We start from the raw sequence: 16365 nt of genomic DNA, 5'->3' as shown, positions 1-16365 counted from the left end.
AAGGCATGGGGGTCCCGCGGCTCCTTGTGGTTCACAGGAGGCCAGTCCCGACATCTCTGCTGCCTCCATTGGAGGAGGCGGGTCATGCTGGAGAGGGCAGTTATGGATGATTGGGCCAGCAGAGGAGGGCAGTTGGGGGCAATCAGGCTGGCAGGGGAGCTGTTAGGCAATGATCAGGCCAGCAAGAAGTGGTTAGGAGGTGATCAGGCTGGTAGGCAGAAGCAGTTAGGGGCAATCAGGCAAGCAGGCAAGTGAGTGGTTAGGAGCCAGCAGTCTTGGATTGTGAGAGGGATGCCCGACTGCCAATTTAGGCATGTTTGGGATCGGGCCTAAACCGGCAGTGGGACATCCCCTGAGAGGTCCCAGATTGGAGAGGTACAGGCTGGGCTGAGGGACACACCCTGTGCACAAATTTCATACAACAGGCCACTAGTCTATATATATAAAAAGCTAGGGGCTGTAACACCATAACAACTGGAACAACAGGTTGCTCTAATGCCCACTGCTATGATGCCCACTGTGGCCAGTGAACCCAGCCTGATCAGGGGGTGGGGCCAGTGGCCAACCTCCTGCGGCAGCTCACCCTGATTGACCCACACCACCCTGATTGGCACACAGCCCTTGCCTTCAGCCAATACCGACCCTGAAAGCCTCCCGCCCCAATAGGGCGGGGCTGGTCAGCCTATCTCCTGTAGCCCGCCCCCCAGATGACTCCACCCCAGATCAGCCCCACACCCTGATCATGATCAGTGGCAGGGCCATCTGGCCAACCACCTGAGGCCCCTCCCCCTGGCTGGCTGCCCCAGATTGGCCCCCCCACTCTGATCAAGGGCACCACCATGGCCCCTCCCTCTGGCTGCTGCTCCCCGATTCAGGAGTGGGGTGTCCAACCCACCACCCACAGCCCCTCCCCATAGCCCGCCCCACCCCCAAACAGCCCCCACCACCCCAATCAGCCTGCAGCTCTTCCCCCCAGCCAGCTCCACCCCTGACCACCCCGCCCCTACACCAATCAGGAGTGGAGCTGGCTAGCCAACCTCCCACAGCCCCTCCCCCAGCCGCTGGCCCCCAATAAGCACCCACTGCCCACAGCCCCTCCCCACAGCCAGCCACAACCCCAACTGCCCCCCCCAATTGGGGGCAGGGCCTGCCAGGCAATCACCCACAGTTCCTCCCCACAGCCAGCCAGGCCCTGATTGAGACCTGATCAGGGGGGCAGCCAACCTCCCACTGTCTCTTCCTCCCAACAGGCCCAGCCCCAATCCACCCCAATTAAGATCAGGCCAGCTGGACCTCCCCCCCCCCCCCCCCCCCCCGTTATTCATGAATTCATGCACTGTGCTTCTAGTAATAAATAATGTAGTTTTAAATGCAAAGGCATGTTCAATTCTTACTATGTGACCTAATATAAAAGTTTATTGATATAGGACCCAAATGTATTAAGTTATCTGTTAAAGATTCTGGTGCTCTTTTCCTGAAGACAATTCTTTTCTCCAAAATCTATGAGTTTGAAATTCGATAGAACTTAAATAAATGTAAAGCAATAAGTCCACTATCATTCTCCATTCCCCACCACCTCAATAACACAAATCCTATATGAATCCCTGTAAATAAATCAAAGCTGCTGAATTCTCGAAAACTCTAATTGTGCCAATTATGAATATGCCTCAGGATGGATTGCAACCAGCAGCTTCCCCAAAACATTATCTGCAACTATAATCCATTATTTTTTCTTTCATAATGAATTTTTCTAAGTAGGTCAGTACTATTTGTTTTAAGTGCTGTTCCAGCAATCCCATTTCCCCAACAAACAAAGTCAACTGTAACTATATACATATTTTCTATTAAATACACCAAAACATTTTTACTTTATACAACACACTAAATTAGGCAGTGAAAGGCTTTTTCTAATAAGTAATAAGGTAATGTAACATATTGGTCTTCATTTGCACATGTCTTGACTACATGGCTTGGTGGAATCTTATAAGCACCTTGGACTTCCAGATATGTGAGAGCTTAAATAAATATCTCAAATCCACCACCACCACCAAAAAATAGCTTAATTTCATGCATTTTAGCAACTATTAGAAACAATTATCAGAGATATAGATAGGTGGATAAACACACAATATTATAAATATACGTATCATATAGCATACAATATGTGCTGCATGAATAACTACATAGATTTACATTGTATGTGATGTGCATTTGTATGTGTGCATATGAAATAAAAACTCAACCCATTTAAACACAGGAGATAAAATAGTCAAGCCATCAACAGAATTTACCACACTGATGCACTTCAGTCTTCAGAGAGCCCCTCAAGCCTTAGTCAGAGCCTCCATATACTCCATTTAGACACAATTCTAAAATCTTTGGGCATTTGCTTTCCCATGAACAACAGAGAAACGTTGATAATTTGAGAGTGCAAATGAGCCTGTGGTCAATACTGGCTGCAAGCAATCTGATGTAGGGATAAATGAGAGCTCTAACAGGGCCCATTCAGGCTCTTTTCTAGTAGCCCCGAGAAGGGACTCTGAGGCTGGTTAAGAGGAGGCATATTGAACATAGGCAGCATTTCTTGGATGGAGGGTAATTAATCTGGATCTAGTTCGTTTGGATGAAACCTTTGAGAGTTAACTAACATGGGGATATGGATCCAACAGGAGAATAACAGTGAATATGAATGCGTTATATAGTTTTATGATGGTAGTTAATTTATAAATGATTGCTTGCTTCTCTATTTGTAAACCATTCTGAGTGAATTCAATACTATGTAATTATTAAACCATTTTTGACACTATAAATTAACCAAATCTTTCTCTTTTTTTAAAAAAAGATATTTGATTGATTTTTTTACAGAGAGGAAGGAAAGGGGATAGAGAGTTAGAAACATTGATGCGAGAGAAACATCTATCAGCTGTCCCCTGCACATTTCCCAGTGGGTATGTGCCCGCAACCAAGGTATATGCCCCTGACTTGAATCAAACCTGGGGCCCTTGAGTCCGCAAGCTGAAGATCTACCCACTGAACTAAACCGATTAGGGCATTAACCAAATCTTTCTAATGAGAAGATAAGACCTTGCATTTCTCATAATGGAAAATACCACCACAAGCATACCTCCAATAGTCTGCTACATCTCCTGTGCTGTCACCAGAGTTTTTAATTCAAACATATACTCTTGACCTAAAAATTATAAGAAATTCAAGAAACTGAATGATTACCCCACAGTTGAAAGCATATTCAGAGATGTGATATAAAGAAGTTTAATTTAACTCAAGCAACTGGTTTTGATATTCTCACCAAAGGAGAGCTTCTTCATGTAGGAGCAATCATTATAAAGGTATGTGAATGAATTTTCTAAACACATGTATTGCAACAAAGGCTCTAGTAAGACTGCTATTTTTCATCGTGGTCATCCTGATAGAAATTCACACCAGGGATTACTTGGAAATTGAGGCATTGCCTTTAGAATTAGTTAATGAAAAAAACAGCCTTTTTGCTTTAGTTACCCCTCTCCTCTACCACATGCCCCAGATTACCCTATTTGAATGGCCCTCATTTACACGGATTAATGAAAGCCTCCTCCCACAGCGTGATATCATGCCTATCTATCCTAAGCTTTGCTGTGGATGGGAGTTAGAGAGGGTTTGTGGGAATTAAGATAGTCTATTTTTGAGCACTGCATCTGTGAGGCATACAAAGTCCTTCGGCCAAAAAACAATATAAAACGAAGATTACCAAGCGACCCTTCCAGCACTGGGGGAAATTTTCAATAACCAAATGAAGAACTTTTAGAAATTGCATTCTTCTGAGGTTTGAGTGTGTGTTTTGAGCTTGGCTCTTAATGGAACTACTCTTCCAGAATCTACTGCAGCCTTTGGTACCTGGAATGTGAGGGGAAACTCAAGAGCTCAGCCTGGCAATTGTTCAGTAAGGCAATATATGCAGAATGACAAGTGAAAGCACCTAGTCTAGGGTTTTGTGTACACTGTGGGCCTTCAGTAAGCATTTGTTGATCAAATGTCTGACTTACTATTGATGTGAATAAACCACATACATCTTTTATTTTTTTAATAAATTTTTATTGTTCATATTATTACAAATGTTCCTCCCCCCCACCTCCATTGCTCTCCTCCACCAGGTTCCCACCCCACCCTCAGCCCGCTCCCCACCCCCCCATTGTCCTCATCCATAGGTGCACAGTTTATGTTCAGTCTCTTTCCACATCCCCTTCTCCCCTTTTCCCCATGAATCATCAGTTCACTCCCCTTCCATACCTCTGATTCTATTATATTCAACAGTTAATATTGTTCATCAGATTTTTTAAAAAATTTCCTTGGTTTTTAGATTCACTTGTTGGTAGTTACGTATTTGTTGTTCATAATTTTTATCTTTATTTACTTTCTCTTCTGAAAAACCCCCTTAAGCAATTCATATAATTCTGGTTTGGTGGTGATGAACTCCTTTAGCTTTTTTTTATTAGTGAAGCTCTCTATCTGACCTTCGATTCTGAGTGATAGCTTTGCTGGATAGATTATCTTTGGCTGTAGGTTCTTACTATTCATCACCTTGAATATTTCTTGCCATTCCCGTCTGGCCTGCATGGTTTCTGTTGAGAAATCAGCTGATAATCGTATAGGTGCTCCTTTATAGGTAACTACCTTCTTTGCTCTTGCTACTTTTAATATTCTCTCTTTGTCTTTTGCTCTTGGAATTTTAATTATAATTTGTCTTGGTGTGGTCTTCTTTGGATTCCTTTTGTTTGGAGTTCTGTGCGTTTCCTGGACTTGTAAGTCTAATTCTTTCACTAGGTGGGGGAAGTTTTCTGTCACTATTTCTTTCAGTATGTTTTCGATATCTTGCTCTCTCTCATCTTCTGGGACCCCCATAATTCTGATGTTGGTTCGCTTGAAGTTGTCCCAGAGGTTTCTTACATTATCTTCAATTTTCTGGATTCTCTTGCCTTCTAGCTTCTGTGGAGGAGTGTCTTCTGGCTCTTTATGTTCCAAATCTTTGACTTGATTCTTGCGATCTTCCATTCTGTTTTTAGGACTCTGTATAATATTTTTATTTCAGACAATGTATTCTGTACTTCTTGTTGATCCCTTATCCTTTCTTGTTGATCCCTTATCATTTCTTGTTGATCCCTTATCATTTCTTGTTGATCCCTTATCATTTCTTGTTGATTCCTTATTAATTCTAGTTGATCTCTTTTCATATCCTCATAGGTCTTATCCATCTTTTCTAGGAAATTCTTGAAAAACCTTATAAGCATAGATTTGAACTCTATATCCAGTCGCTTTTTGTCCTTCATTTATTTCGTTTGTGATCTATTTCGTTGTAGCATTTCGCAGCTACAGATGGGGCGGAGTTTCAGGGTGGAGCCTACAGCCTTGGCTTCCGTCAGCCCCGCCCTATGCAGTTCCTGGGTCTCCATAATCCCCAGGGTCCTTCAGTACTCATTGCAAGCGCCTCTGAAAGAAAGGTGCCCTCGATTTTCGCCTGCTACCAAACAATCTAGGCTCTCCCCCAATGAGCCCTGTATTGGGGTTCAGTTCAGTTGGAAGTGGAGTTGGAGGTGGCGTTCAGAGTAGTCTGGAGCCCCAGTCTCCTTCCCGCCAGGGCAATCCCGCGGCACAGTCAACCGTCCCTTCTCTGCGCGCAATGTGTGTGCCGCCTGAACCTCCTTTTGCCGCTTCCCCGGGGTTCCGCCTTACAGCCCAGCTCCCTCTGGATGAGCCTGGGTCCCCGGGGTCTGGCCTAGAACTGGGGTTCAGAGCAATAGGAACTGGGGCCCAGCACAGTCGGAGCTTTTATCTCCTTCCTGCTAGGGAACGCCAGCCAGGCTCTCAGCCACCCCGCCCTTCCTCTCCGGCTCCGTCCTCTCCGCGCGCACCGCGTGTCTCCGTACCTTAGGCTTTTACAGCTCCTCCGCTCTTCCTTCTGGTTTTCTCCTTGCTTCTCTTTGTAGAATTTACAGTCAGTCGACTTTCCTATAGTTCTGGGTAATGTCCATTTTATATTTTAGTTGTATCTTATTGAAATTGTTGTGTGCGGCTGCGGCTAGGTGTCTACCTATTCAGCCATCTTGGATTCTTACATCTTGCTATTAAAATAAAACAATCAACCATATGACTTCATGCATATGTGGGATATAAAACTAAATGAAACAAATGAACAAATAAGAAAAACAAACAAAAGCTCTATATAGACACAGACAATAGTATGATGATTACCTGAGGGAAGTTGGGTGGGAGGGGTAGTAAATTGTAAAGGGAGTCAAATGTATGGCGACTGAACATGATTTGACTTTGGGTGGTGAGCACACAATGCAATATACAGATGATATATCAGAGAACTGTAAGCTTGAAACCTATATAATTTTACTAACCATTGTCACCTCAATAAATTAAATTTAAAAATAAATAAAGCAATTCATACAAATGCTCTCTAACTTCTCAGAAGTAAAGTAGTGAATTGGCAGAACCACTCTCACCCTTCCTAATCCCCACTCACTCCAAACCAATTCAAATGAAGAGAAAATGAACATAAGAAAAACAATTAGCCAATGCACTCTGCAAAGTCTGTAACATTATCTAGAATGACAGCACAGCCATTATTCAGGCTGCCAGAACCCTGCTCACAGAGGTCCTGGGAGAATAATCAACTAAGCAGATCAGATGTAGACTGATGCCTCCAGGACACCACCATCTCACACTACATGCACACTGTTCTGAGCAAAGGCAGGCAGGTAAACCCACAGAATGGGGACTCCATGTTGGTGAGAAGAGAAGAGGTTGCCAACAAACAGGGCCTGTTTATTATTTAACAGTTGGTATGGCTAGAGGCCTGACACTGCTATACAGCATTTTCGTTTCAGTGCAAGTCAGCCTGATTATGAGAACCTTGGAGCCAAATCGTGTTTACCATAGTCTGTGAGAACCTCAGTGACCCCAACAGACACGGAAATTCTTACAATAGCTCTCATTCAAACACAGAAAATCCTTCCCGAGATGGAGGTAAGGCCTCTATGTGCTTAAATCTTGTCTGATCAAGTGCTCAATGTCTCTGTGTCCTACTTGCTTTTCTGCTCAACACCTGTGATTCCTCTTTAATGATATACTAGTAGTTCCTGCTCCTCTGCTTTTGGTTAGTTTACTATGGGACTTACATTAATCTAAAAATGTGGGAATCACCATCTATTAATGTTTATGCTGTCTTGCATGCTTTAGCTTACAAGCAAAAGAATCTACTACCCAGGATGGCTACCTCCTTCTTCACCAGTACTGCCTCTGATGTAAGTCTTTCCTCTGCCAATGTGGGCCACAGGTGGATGCCTTCCTATGAATCCAATCAGCAGGATAATGTGCTAGCACGAGAGTGGACCTTAATGTCAAAGGGCCCTGCTTGGCAGTCACTCCATTAACTGTGATTTGATTGTTCTGCCCCAACAGAACATGTCTTCAAAACCACAGACAGCACCTGCACAACCTAAAACCTATAAAGTGGTTGTGTGAGATTCATACATTTTCAAAATATTAAATTTGATGTAAAAATATAAAAATGAGATAGTATTGAGATTGTTACTAGCTTCCTAGAAAAGGACTAACTGTATTTTTGGAAAAAAAGACTAAGGTCAGAGGAGAATCATGATAACCACTCAAGGAAGATAATTTAATCATTTCCTTTGAAATGCAGCATAAATCAACATAAATCACTTTCTTTTAAGTGTAAGATCTTTTATCTTCCATATATAACCAAGGCAGTCTTTGATATTTATGTGACTCTATACAACTGTTGATAAATTTGACATAAAATTGGCTCAATATAAGCTAGTCAATATTTTATAACTTAATTGTACCTTGGATAAACTTTATGATCATGAGTATATTACCAAGATACTTTCTACCAATGAAGATAAAGGCACAGCACACTATGTCTTACAGGCAACTATATATATTAATTTTTGTATTTTTGTTTTTCTAATTGACAGTTGATGTTTATATGCTGAAATATCAACATACTGCTTGTTTTTCCTTAATAATCTCTCAACTCTAAACACCTCTGAAAGAGAACAACATATGCTGAGTATAGTTAAATAAAATCATGACTTTATATTTTTTATTTTATTGTGGTTTTTAAAGAAGTTATTTTCCATGGGTCATAGATTATACATAATAAATAAAACTTTACAAAAACAGAGAAAGTATAAAAAATAATTTCCTACATAGGATGAAGTTAATCCCTAGATCAGTTTAATCACTTCCTCTACTAACCAGAAAATTCTTAATAAACTACCCCAAATTAAGGAATTTAATTCTAAAATCAAGAGGCTTCTCCCAAAGCATCCTGCACATATGGACACCCATAACTACTAGTTAAAAGCAAAGCAATGGATCCAATCATAGGCACATAAGGAGAAAGGTGTTATTTCATTGACGACCAAAATGTGAACAAGGATTTTTCAGGATGAGTAGATTAAAGTGTTTATCTCTGTGCTACTTTTAACCTAGTAGGAGACATCAGTAATAGTTCACACTTGTGAAGAGATTACTATGTGCTAGACATTTTTCTAAGAGTTTTATATGTATGTATTCATTTAATCCTCAGAACAAGCCTATAAAGTAAAGTACTATTATTTTCTCCATTTTACAAATAAGGAAACTGAGGCAAGAGAGGTCAAGTAACTTGCCCAAGGCAGAAGGTAATGCTAATCACTGTGTTCTACTCTCTCAATAATGATCATTACATCTGAGGTCTGTGTTTAATTTAAAACTATGTGGCGGTCCCTCAGGCTATAAAATGGTAGAGGTAAAGCAATTTAAAATTATCTAGCATATGGCTCTAGAACTTCAGTGCAGGGAGGAGTTTTGGGGAGACTGAAGCCTCAACATTTTGTGGATAGGTACACTTTTCTGGGAAAACGAATATGAACCATGACTTCTAATCCAAATATGTCAGTTTAGAGATTAAAAAAAATAAATCGATGCATGTAAATGTCATATATTATAAGCAAACTAGAGGTCTAGTGCACTGTTCGGTCGATTTGCATATTAGAGTTTTATTATATAGGATGGTAGAAGAACCAAGCCTAGAAACCAAATTCCTTTCATTATCTCAGTGCTAACCTCAGGTGTATAGTCTTTAAGACTGAAGAAACTAGAGTGGACAGAGAAATGATCTGTACCTCTCTGCCTGGCTTCCACAACTAAGTAAAGCAGAGCAATGTCCACTGATACAAACAGAATGGAAACTCTAGTGAAGTCTATTCCTGGCTACTGAGTGTTAATGGGAAAAAGTTGGGACACATTAAAGACATAAGAAGAAAAAATTGTTTACAAAGTTGACTGATTCATTTATTTAGGAAATACACACACATACTTATTTGCTGATAGCTCTAAAACTTTTATAAATTTAATTATATTTATCTTTGCTCTTTTATAATACTTTATATTTACCTAGAAATTATCCATCGAGTCAAAGATGTTTAATTTATACATATATATGTATCCATTATAATTATTTTCATTTTCCTTTTATTCTATGTTTATGTTCCCATTTGTATTTCTAATTTTGGGCATTTGTGGGCTTTCTCATTTAGTAATTAAATCACATAATACTACTGATTTATTGTTTTGTTATTTTCTTTGGAAAAAAAACCTTTTTATATTATTAGTGTCTCTCTTTTGTTAATGCTGGTTTTGTTTTTATCAATTTTTCTTTCTACTTAAATTTTTTTTTTCCTTTTAACCTACTTCCTGAGACAAATGCCAATTTATCATTATTTTACTGTAACATTAATATTGGTATATGGATTTTCCTCTAAACATTGTTTTATCTATACCTATATGTGCTTATTTTCTGTTAATTAGGTAATCTCTCTTAATTCAAAATGGATTTTAAAAGTTTAAAATTTATAGGAGATATGATTTTAATTTTTTTCTTTCCAATATTAATCTCTAACTCATTACACTGTGATAAAACATAGACTGACTTTTCTCAAATGCTTTTTGGGCATCAGATTTTTTTCTAAGTTTTATTAACATTTCTAATTATATTATTGGACTTTAACAATCAACCATTTTAAATAGAGAAGGTTAGCCCTGTAATTATTGCTATAAAATACATGCTTGACCTTAATACTATATCTTATTTATATTATTTTTAAAATGTTTACTTCCTTTTCTAACCAGTTGCTTTATTACTATGAGTTTTTCTAATAGTTTGAAAATTGTATCATAGATTATTAATTCTTCTAATACAGTGCTCCTCAAATGCAGCAGATAGGTTAAAAGTACAGGTCTTAAGACTCACCCCTCAGTACCAAAAGATTTAGTAGTTCTGGGTTGAGATGCAAGCTATGTATTTTTTTAAAGGCCTTTTATAATACTCATCCTGGTGGTCTAATGACCACAACTTAAGTACCCTATTCTAATGCTTAACTTTATGCATTTTAATAAGGTCATAATGTCCTACTTTTTAATTTGATGATTTTGGAACACCACTACAGATTCTCTAAAAAAAATATTCTAAAAATTTATAAATATTGTCTTCATTTCCTTTTATCCTCCTCTGCTTCTTCTTCACCAGTGGACTTTGGTTAAATTGCTACTTTTAATTTTTCAAATATTTTTCTTTATAGCTTTAAGTCACACATGAATGTCTCTATTAGTTTGCCAGCTTAGGCAGTATTGATGCTTTATTGTCTGCTATGAAATTAATCTACCCTGTGTACTCCTACCTCCTCTTTAACATTTGAACCTCTCAAGTTCTGTCATGTTGTTATTTCTATATCATCAAGGTTTACACCATTCCCAATTTATTCTATAACATTCTTCCCATCCATGTTCACTATTTAGTCATGTCTGCTTTTAAGTTGATTTGAGATGCACTACATTTACTTCTGATAGCTCCTTTCAAACTTTTGGTAGCCTGGATTCATCATTAGACACACTGATTTGTTTTTGCTTAGTTTGTTTACTGGAATAGTTCATGGTGGTGTGATAATATCTGCATTTTAAATTTTGAGGTAAATCCAGTCTCTCCCTTTCTTGATACTTTTCCCTGTTTTTCATGCTTTTCCTGGCATATATGGAGCCTTTTCAACATAAAAATACATGAATATCCTCATTCCAGAAAAAAATCTTATTCTATCACACACATTATTTTTCCATTTGCTCTATTCTTTTTCTCCTCCACAGATATAAGTTGTTTCTACATTTTCCTTGCCTTCAAAAGGTATAACACAAAATTTTATTTATTCAATTTTAATAGATAATACTGACATGATTCCAAAATACAAACTATGAAATTATATAGAAAAAAAAGAATCTCTTTTTAACCCATTTTTTACACCATCCTCTGACAGGTAATCATTGCTATTCATTTATTTGCATATTCCAATGAAAACAAAACATATATATATATATATGTGTGTGTGTGTGTGTGTGTGTGTGTGTGTGTGTGCATATATATATATATATATATATATATATATATATATTAGACACTGCTCCAAATCTTGTATTTTTCAATTAAAATATATATAATGATGGATATCCAATAGTTAATTAATCTAATTCTCTAATTAAAAATATTTAGATTGTTTCAAGTATTGCCAATGACAAGCAATGCTGTAATGAATAATTCTGTGCATATGTTATTTTACTAGTACACGTGTGGATTAAGTTCTTAAAACCTGAACACATGGTCAAAGAGCATACTGGTGCAGCAAGAGTAGGTTTATAGTGAGTACATGTGAAAGAATTTATTCTTATATTATTATTTATGAAGTATTGCATTATTTTCCATATGAACAATTGTAAACCTACTTTTTCTCCACCTTGTATGTACTTATTTTTGTAAATATTACAAAATTTATGTCAATTTGAAGTTATTTTTGGCATTTTATGGGTGAAAATACAACTCAGTATATTTCAAATTTGCTCTTATGATGCATATTTTATTCTTTATTTCTCCTATCTATGTGTTGAATATCTATTAATATGTTTAAGAGCCATTTGAATGTTCTGTGCCAGGTTTCCTATTGAGTTGTTGGTCTTATTTTCAGGGGCTCTGATTCCCTAAAGAGGTAATATTTTTATCTGAGATGTAAGTTGCCTATCATAATTATCATTTTCTCAGATCATTTTAAAACTATTTTTAAATTTTTTTGTTTGAATTTTCTTGTCCATAATTCTGGTGGCATTGGTAGCAGATCTTTCCTTCTACTATTTTCTAGATCTAATATTGCTTTTAGTTCTATAATAGTTTTATTTTTTTCTGAGAGAGAGAAAGAGAGAGGGAGGGAGGGAGGGAGGGAGAGAGAGAGAGAGAGAGAGAGAGAGAGAGAGAGAGAGAGAGAGAGAGAGAGAGAGACATAGATGTGGGAGAGAAACATCAATAGATTGCCTCTTATACATCTGCAACCAAAGGTCAAACCCACAACCTAGGAATGTGCCATAACTGGTAATCTAACCACCAACATTTTTGGTCCATGGGATGATGCTCCAAATAATTAAGCCACCTGGCCAGAGCTTCATCTCTTATTTTAAAGATGCTACAGTATCTTCTATCTTCTATTTCTTCTTCTTCTTCTTTTTTTTTTTTTTACTATGAAAATGTTATTTTCTAGTATATACATATTGATCTATTTTTCCTTCTGTTACTTTCTTTTCATAATTAGCTAAGCATGGCCCCAATGCTGGTTTACTTCTGATTATTTATTTCTTATGATTAGGTACACCTTCCTTTATTGTTGAAAGAAAGATGATCTAATAATAAAAGATGATCCACATCACAATAATGTATGATGATACTGTCAGAGATAATGTAGCTATACAGGGCAGTTTATCCTACACAATATGATATGCTTTTGTGAGCCGTTTGAGGGCTTTTTCCCAATTGTTTCAGCTAAGCCTGAACTGCCATTTCACTCCTCATTGCTCTCAGTGAGCTGCCCTCAGGAACACTTTCTCTCATCCTGCTTCCTCCTCCCCAGTACATTTTTATTGTTCTTGTTTGTTGTGTTTTCTATTGCCTTATGTCTGCTGTAGGATAGAGTAATGAAAAGAGAGTCAGACAGACCTGCTTGACCCGGCTCTCTATCTCTGTGTTTATCATTCAATGTCCCTGAATTTTTCTCATCTGTATAGTGAATGTTATGAGTATGTTATGAGGAAATTACAGGCTATTTACATGAGATTCAATACATATTATGGGCTCAATAAATGAATTTAAAAACCAAAGATACCATGAAGAGCATATAATATGTAAAGCTCTTTGATTTTATGAAATATCAGTTGCCTTATTAAAAGCATATTTTGCTTATTTTCATTTTCTTAATGGGGTTTTGTGACACTGGAGAACTAACATGTTGTGCTTTGTTATTCATGAACCATTTCACTTTATTTTCTAAATTCCACCATAGAACCTACTTTTTACTTAAAATCTACTCTTTTGTTGATGTCCATGACTAATCTTATAGTTTCAACAGTTTCTCTACTTGTTAATTAACTTATTTTTTCTCTTATAATATATCCTATTCTTAAACCTTCACAACAGAGACCATATTTCCTCTGTTCATAATGCACTATATTCTGTAAGAACTATAACACTATTAAGTAATGATTTTGCATGTGAATATTATGGATTCCACAGAATGAGCTCTGCCTGAGCTCATTCATAGAAGATCACAGATTATTATATAATATTTATAGTATCCTTTATAATTTTACAAACATTTAATAATAATGTAACAGAAGTCTTCACAACACTTGTATAGATTCATTTTGTCATTACTTTCAGCAAGCAGAGGAAACAAAGATGGAATGATGAGCTCAGCTGGTGTTGCTCAGTGATTGAGTGAGTACCTATGAACCAGAGGTCACAGTTCAATTCCCAATCAGGGCACATGCCTGGGTTGTGGGGCTTGATCCTCAGTGGGGATGTGCAGGAGGCAGCCAATCAATGATTCTCTCTCAACACTTATATTTCTGTCTCTCTCTCCCTCTCTTGAAATCAATAAAAATGTATTTTTAAAAAAGATGGAAGGATGAAAACCTGTCAGGAATCACATCCCATGCCAACAGAAAAAACAGGATCAACAACTCAGTTTCTTAATCTCTGATGTGCTGGTGTTTTGTTGAGCTACAGTTATCTTAGCATCAGAGTAAGAAACATATCTCTTCATTTTCAAGTACTATTATTTGGAAAAGGCCTGCTTGGTATTGAAGAGTAGGTTATCTTTATTTTCAAAATAAATAAAAAAGCAAATCCCAGTGACTCCTGGGACTTGGGGGTAGAGCGAGGTAGGCCCAGAGGGCAGGAAGGAGGTGAAGGAGATAAAAACGGTGGTAGTTGAGTCCTCATGGAAGAAGTATTTGAAAAGCAAGGCCACTGCCTTCCCTCATCTAAGACTTCCTCTAGGACCTGCAGGAAAGGAAGACATACTGCTGAGTCTTCATTTCGGGAGCAGCAGGAAAAGGCAGTAGCTCCTTAGCCAAATGAACTTTTCCTGACAGCTGTGAGGAACTGTGTTTGCGTCACCAGGCCCTTTAGAAAATTATCCCTGGAAATTGTTAATGTTTAGTAAGTAAAAAAAATCCCAGTATCAAAGAAAAAACAACATGGAGAGAGTAAATAAAGTACCAAACTTGATGTGATCTTCCAAGTATTTTTGTGGAATACACCCTGAGTTGGGATTTAGGAGTCTTTGAGCTTAGTTTCAGCAGTTTTACTGTGTGACTAGATAAATGGCTTAACCTCTCTGGATCTCTGATCCTTCATATTTAATATGAAGGGATTGGTTACTAAGTGATGTCTAAGAACGTTTTTGGAAATAAAAATTCTCCAATTTATGACAGTTGTAATTAACATTTGATGGTGCTTTACTATCTACAAATGGCTTCCGTGTACATTATCTAATTTGATCCTCATGCCAGTTCCGAGGTAGTGTTATTATGACTGTGCCCATTTTTAGGAAGAGATTTAGAAACCACAAAATGGCAGAGTTGGCATTGAACAGATGTTCTCAAGAGGAAAATACCCCTATGGTAAAAGAAGCAGCTGATGCTAACAAGGGTAAGTAACAGCAGACTATTTAGGCTGTGAGCTTTCATTTTAAGGGTGCAACAAAATTTCTGGATGCTGCAGTGGGGCAATGCTAATGCACCATGTGGAATGTTATCTGATGATGTATTTATCAAAAAAAAACTAATAAAAAGAAAATTAAAAAAAGATACAATAATTGTTACTGCACTACACCCTAATGAATTATTGTGTTCAAGGTTCCTACAAAAAAAAAAGTAATATTATACTCGGCTTATGTTTTAATTGATTTATTAATATTTTATCACAGGAATGTAATTTAAGCTCCTCATGATTTAGATCTCATAAACCTTTAGCATTTTGCAAATTCAAATTCCAATTTAAAGCCAGGGCGAGCAATTAACTTTTCTATCATCTTGTCAGGGGAGAAGGTTCGTGTTTAATTTGAGACAAAGTGACAGAAATATATATACACTGTATGTATTACTCCAATTTAATTTATGAGTCAGCACCATCCACCTTCAAAATGTAGATTTAATAGAAGGGGAGGAAGAAAAGGCCATGCTGTCATTATAGGACTGTGATATCTGCCCTGAATTTCATATACTGTGTGTATATATATATATATATATATATATATATATATATGAAATATATACATATGGTTTGTTGAGATTCCAGGCTAGCTTGATTACAGCCTTATTTCCAATTATTTTGTTTTAAATCCATTTACTAATTGTGCATATAGCATATCATCTCATGGATGTCACAGTGAGTTTCTACCCCCTACTTCTACCTCTACTCCTACCCCCTCCTTTCTCAGTTCTTTGTAGAGCTGCCTGCCACCCATGTTAATCCTAAATATAAACAAGTAAGATGCACTATGAAAAACAATGCCTTCAGATCACTTCTTTATCCCCTTTCTCATTTTCCAAAGTCATCTTTTAAATGCTCCCTATCTAAAACGAACAAGAAAAACACCTTCCTAAAATGTGACATTTTGATTTACAAAATATACTTGACAAGTTAAAACGGTGGCACTTTCCCATGATCCTTTACAAAATATGTAAGGACAGGATTAGAAGGAATGAGCTCAAACCACAGAAGTCAGGTGGAGTAAAGGGAAGTACTTCCCATCTGTGGTTATTAAACATGGGGACAGGCTGCAGAGAGAGGTTAAGGAATTCTTCCCAGCTCTGTTTCCTATAATTCACCAAAGGCACACAATGCTCTATGCTGATGAGATGAGTTACATGACATCTCCTCCCTGGTTCAATCAAAGGAAAGCAATTTACATCTCAAACCAGTTC

At 37.7% G+C, this 16365-nt stretch overlaps 1 protein-coding gene across 13 annotated transcripts in view; it reads right to left on the bottom strand.

Moving 5' to 3' along the window:
* Positions 1 to 16365, bottom strand: part of ZBTB20 (zinc finger and BTB domain containing 20) — an 818830-nt gene that overhangs the window by 558398 nt on the left and 244067 nt on the right. The window lies entirely within an intron of this gene.

This window comes from Pipistrellus hanaki (assembly GCF_964339955.1).
Source record: "Pipistrellus hanaki genome assembly, chromosome: 2".
Lineage (NCBI taxonomy): Eukaryota > Metazoa > Chordata > Mammalia > Chiroptera > Vespertilionidae > Pipistrellus > Pipistrellus hanaki.
This window is presented reverse-complemented; position numbering and strand designations above follow the sequence as displayed.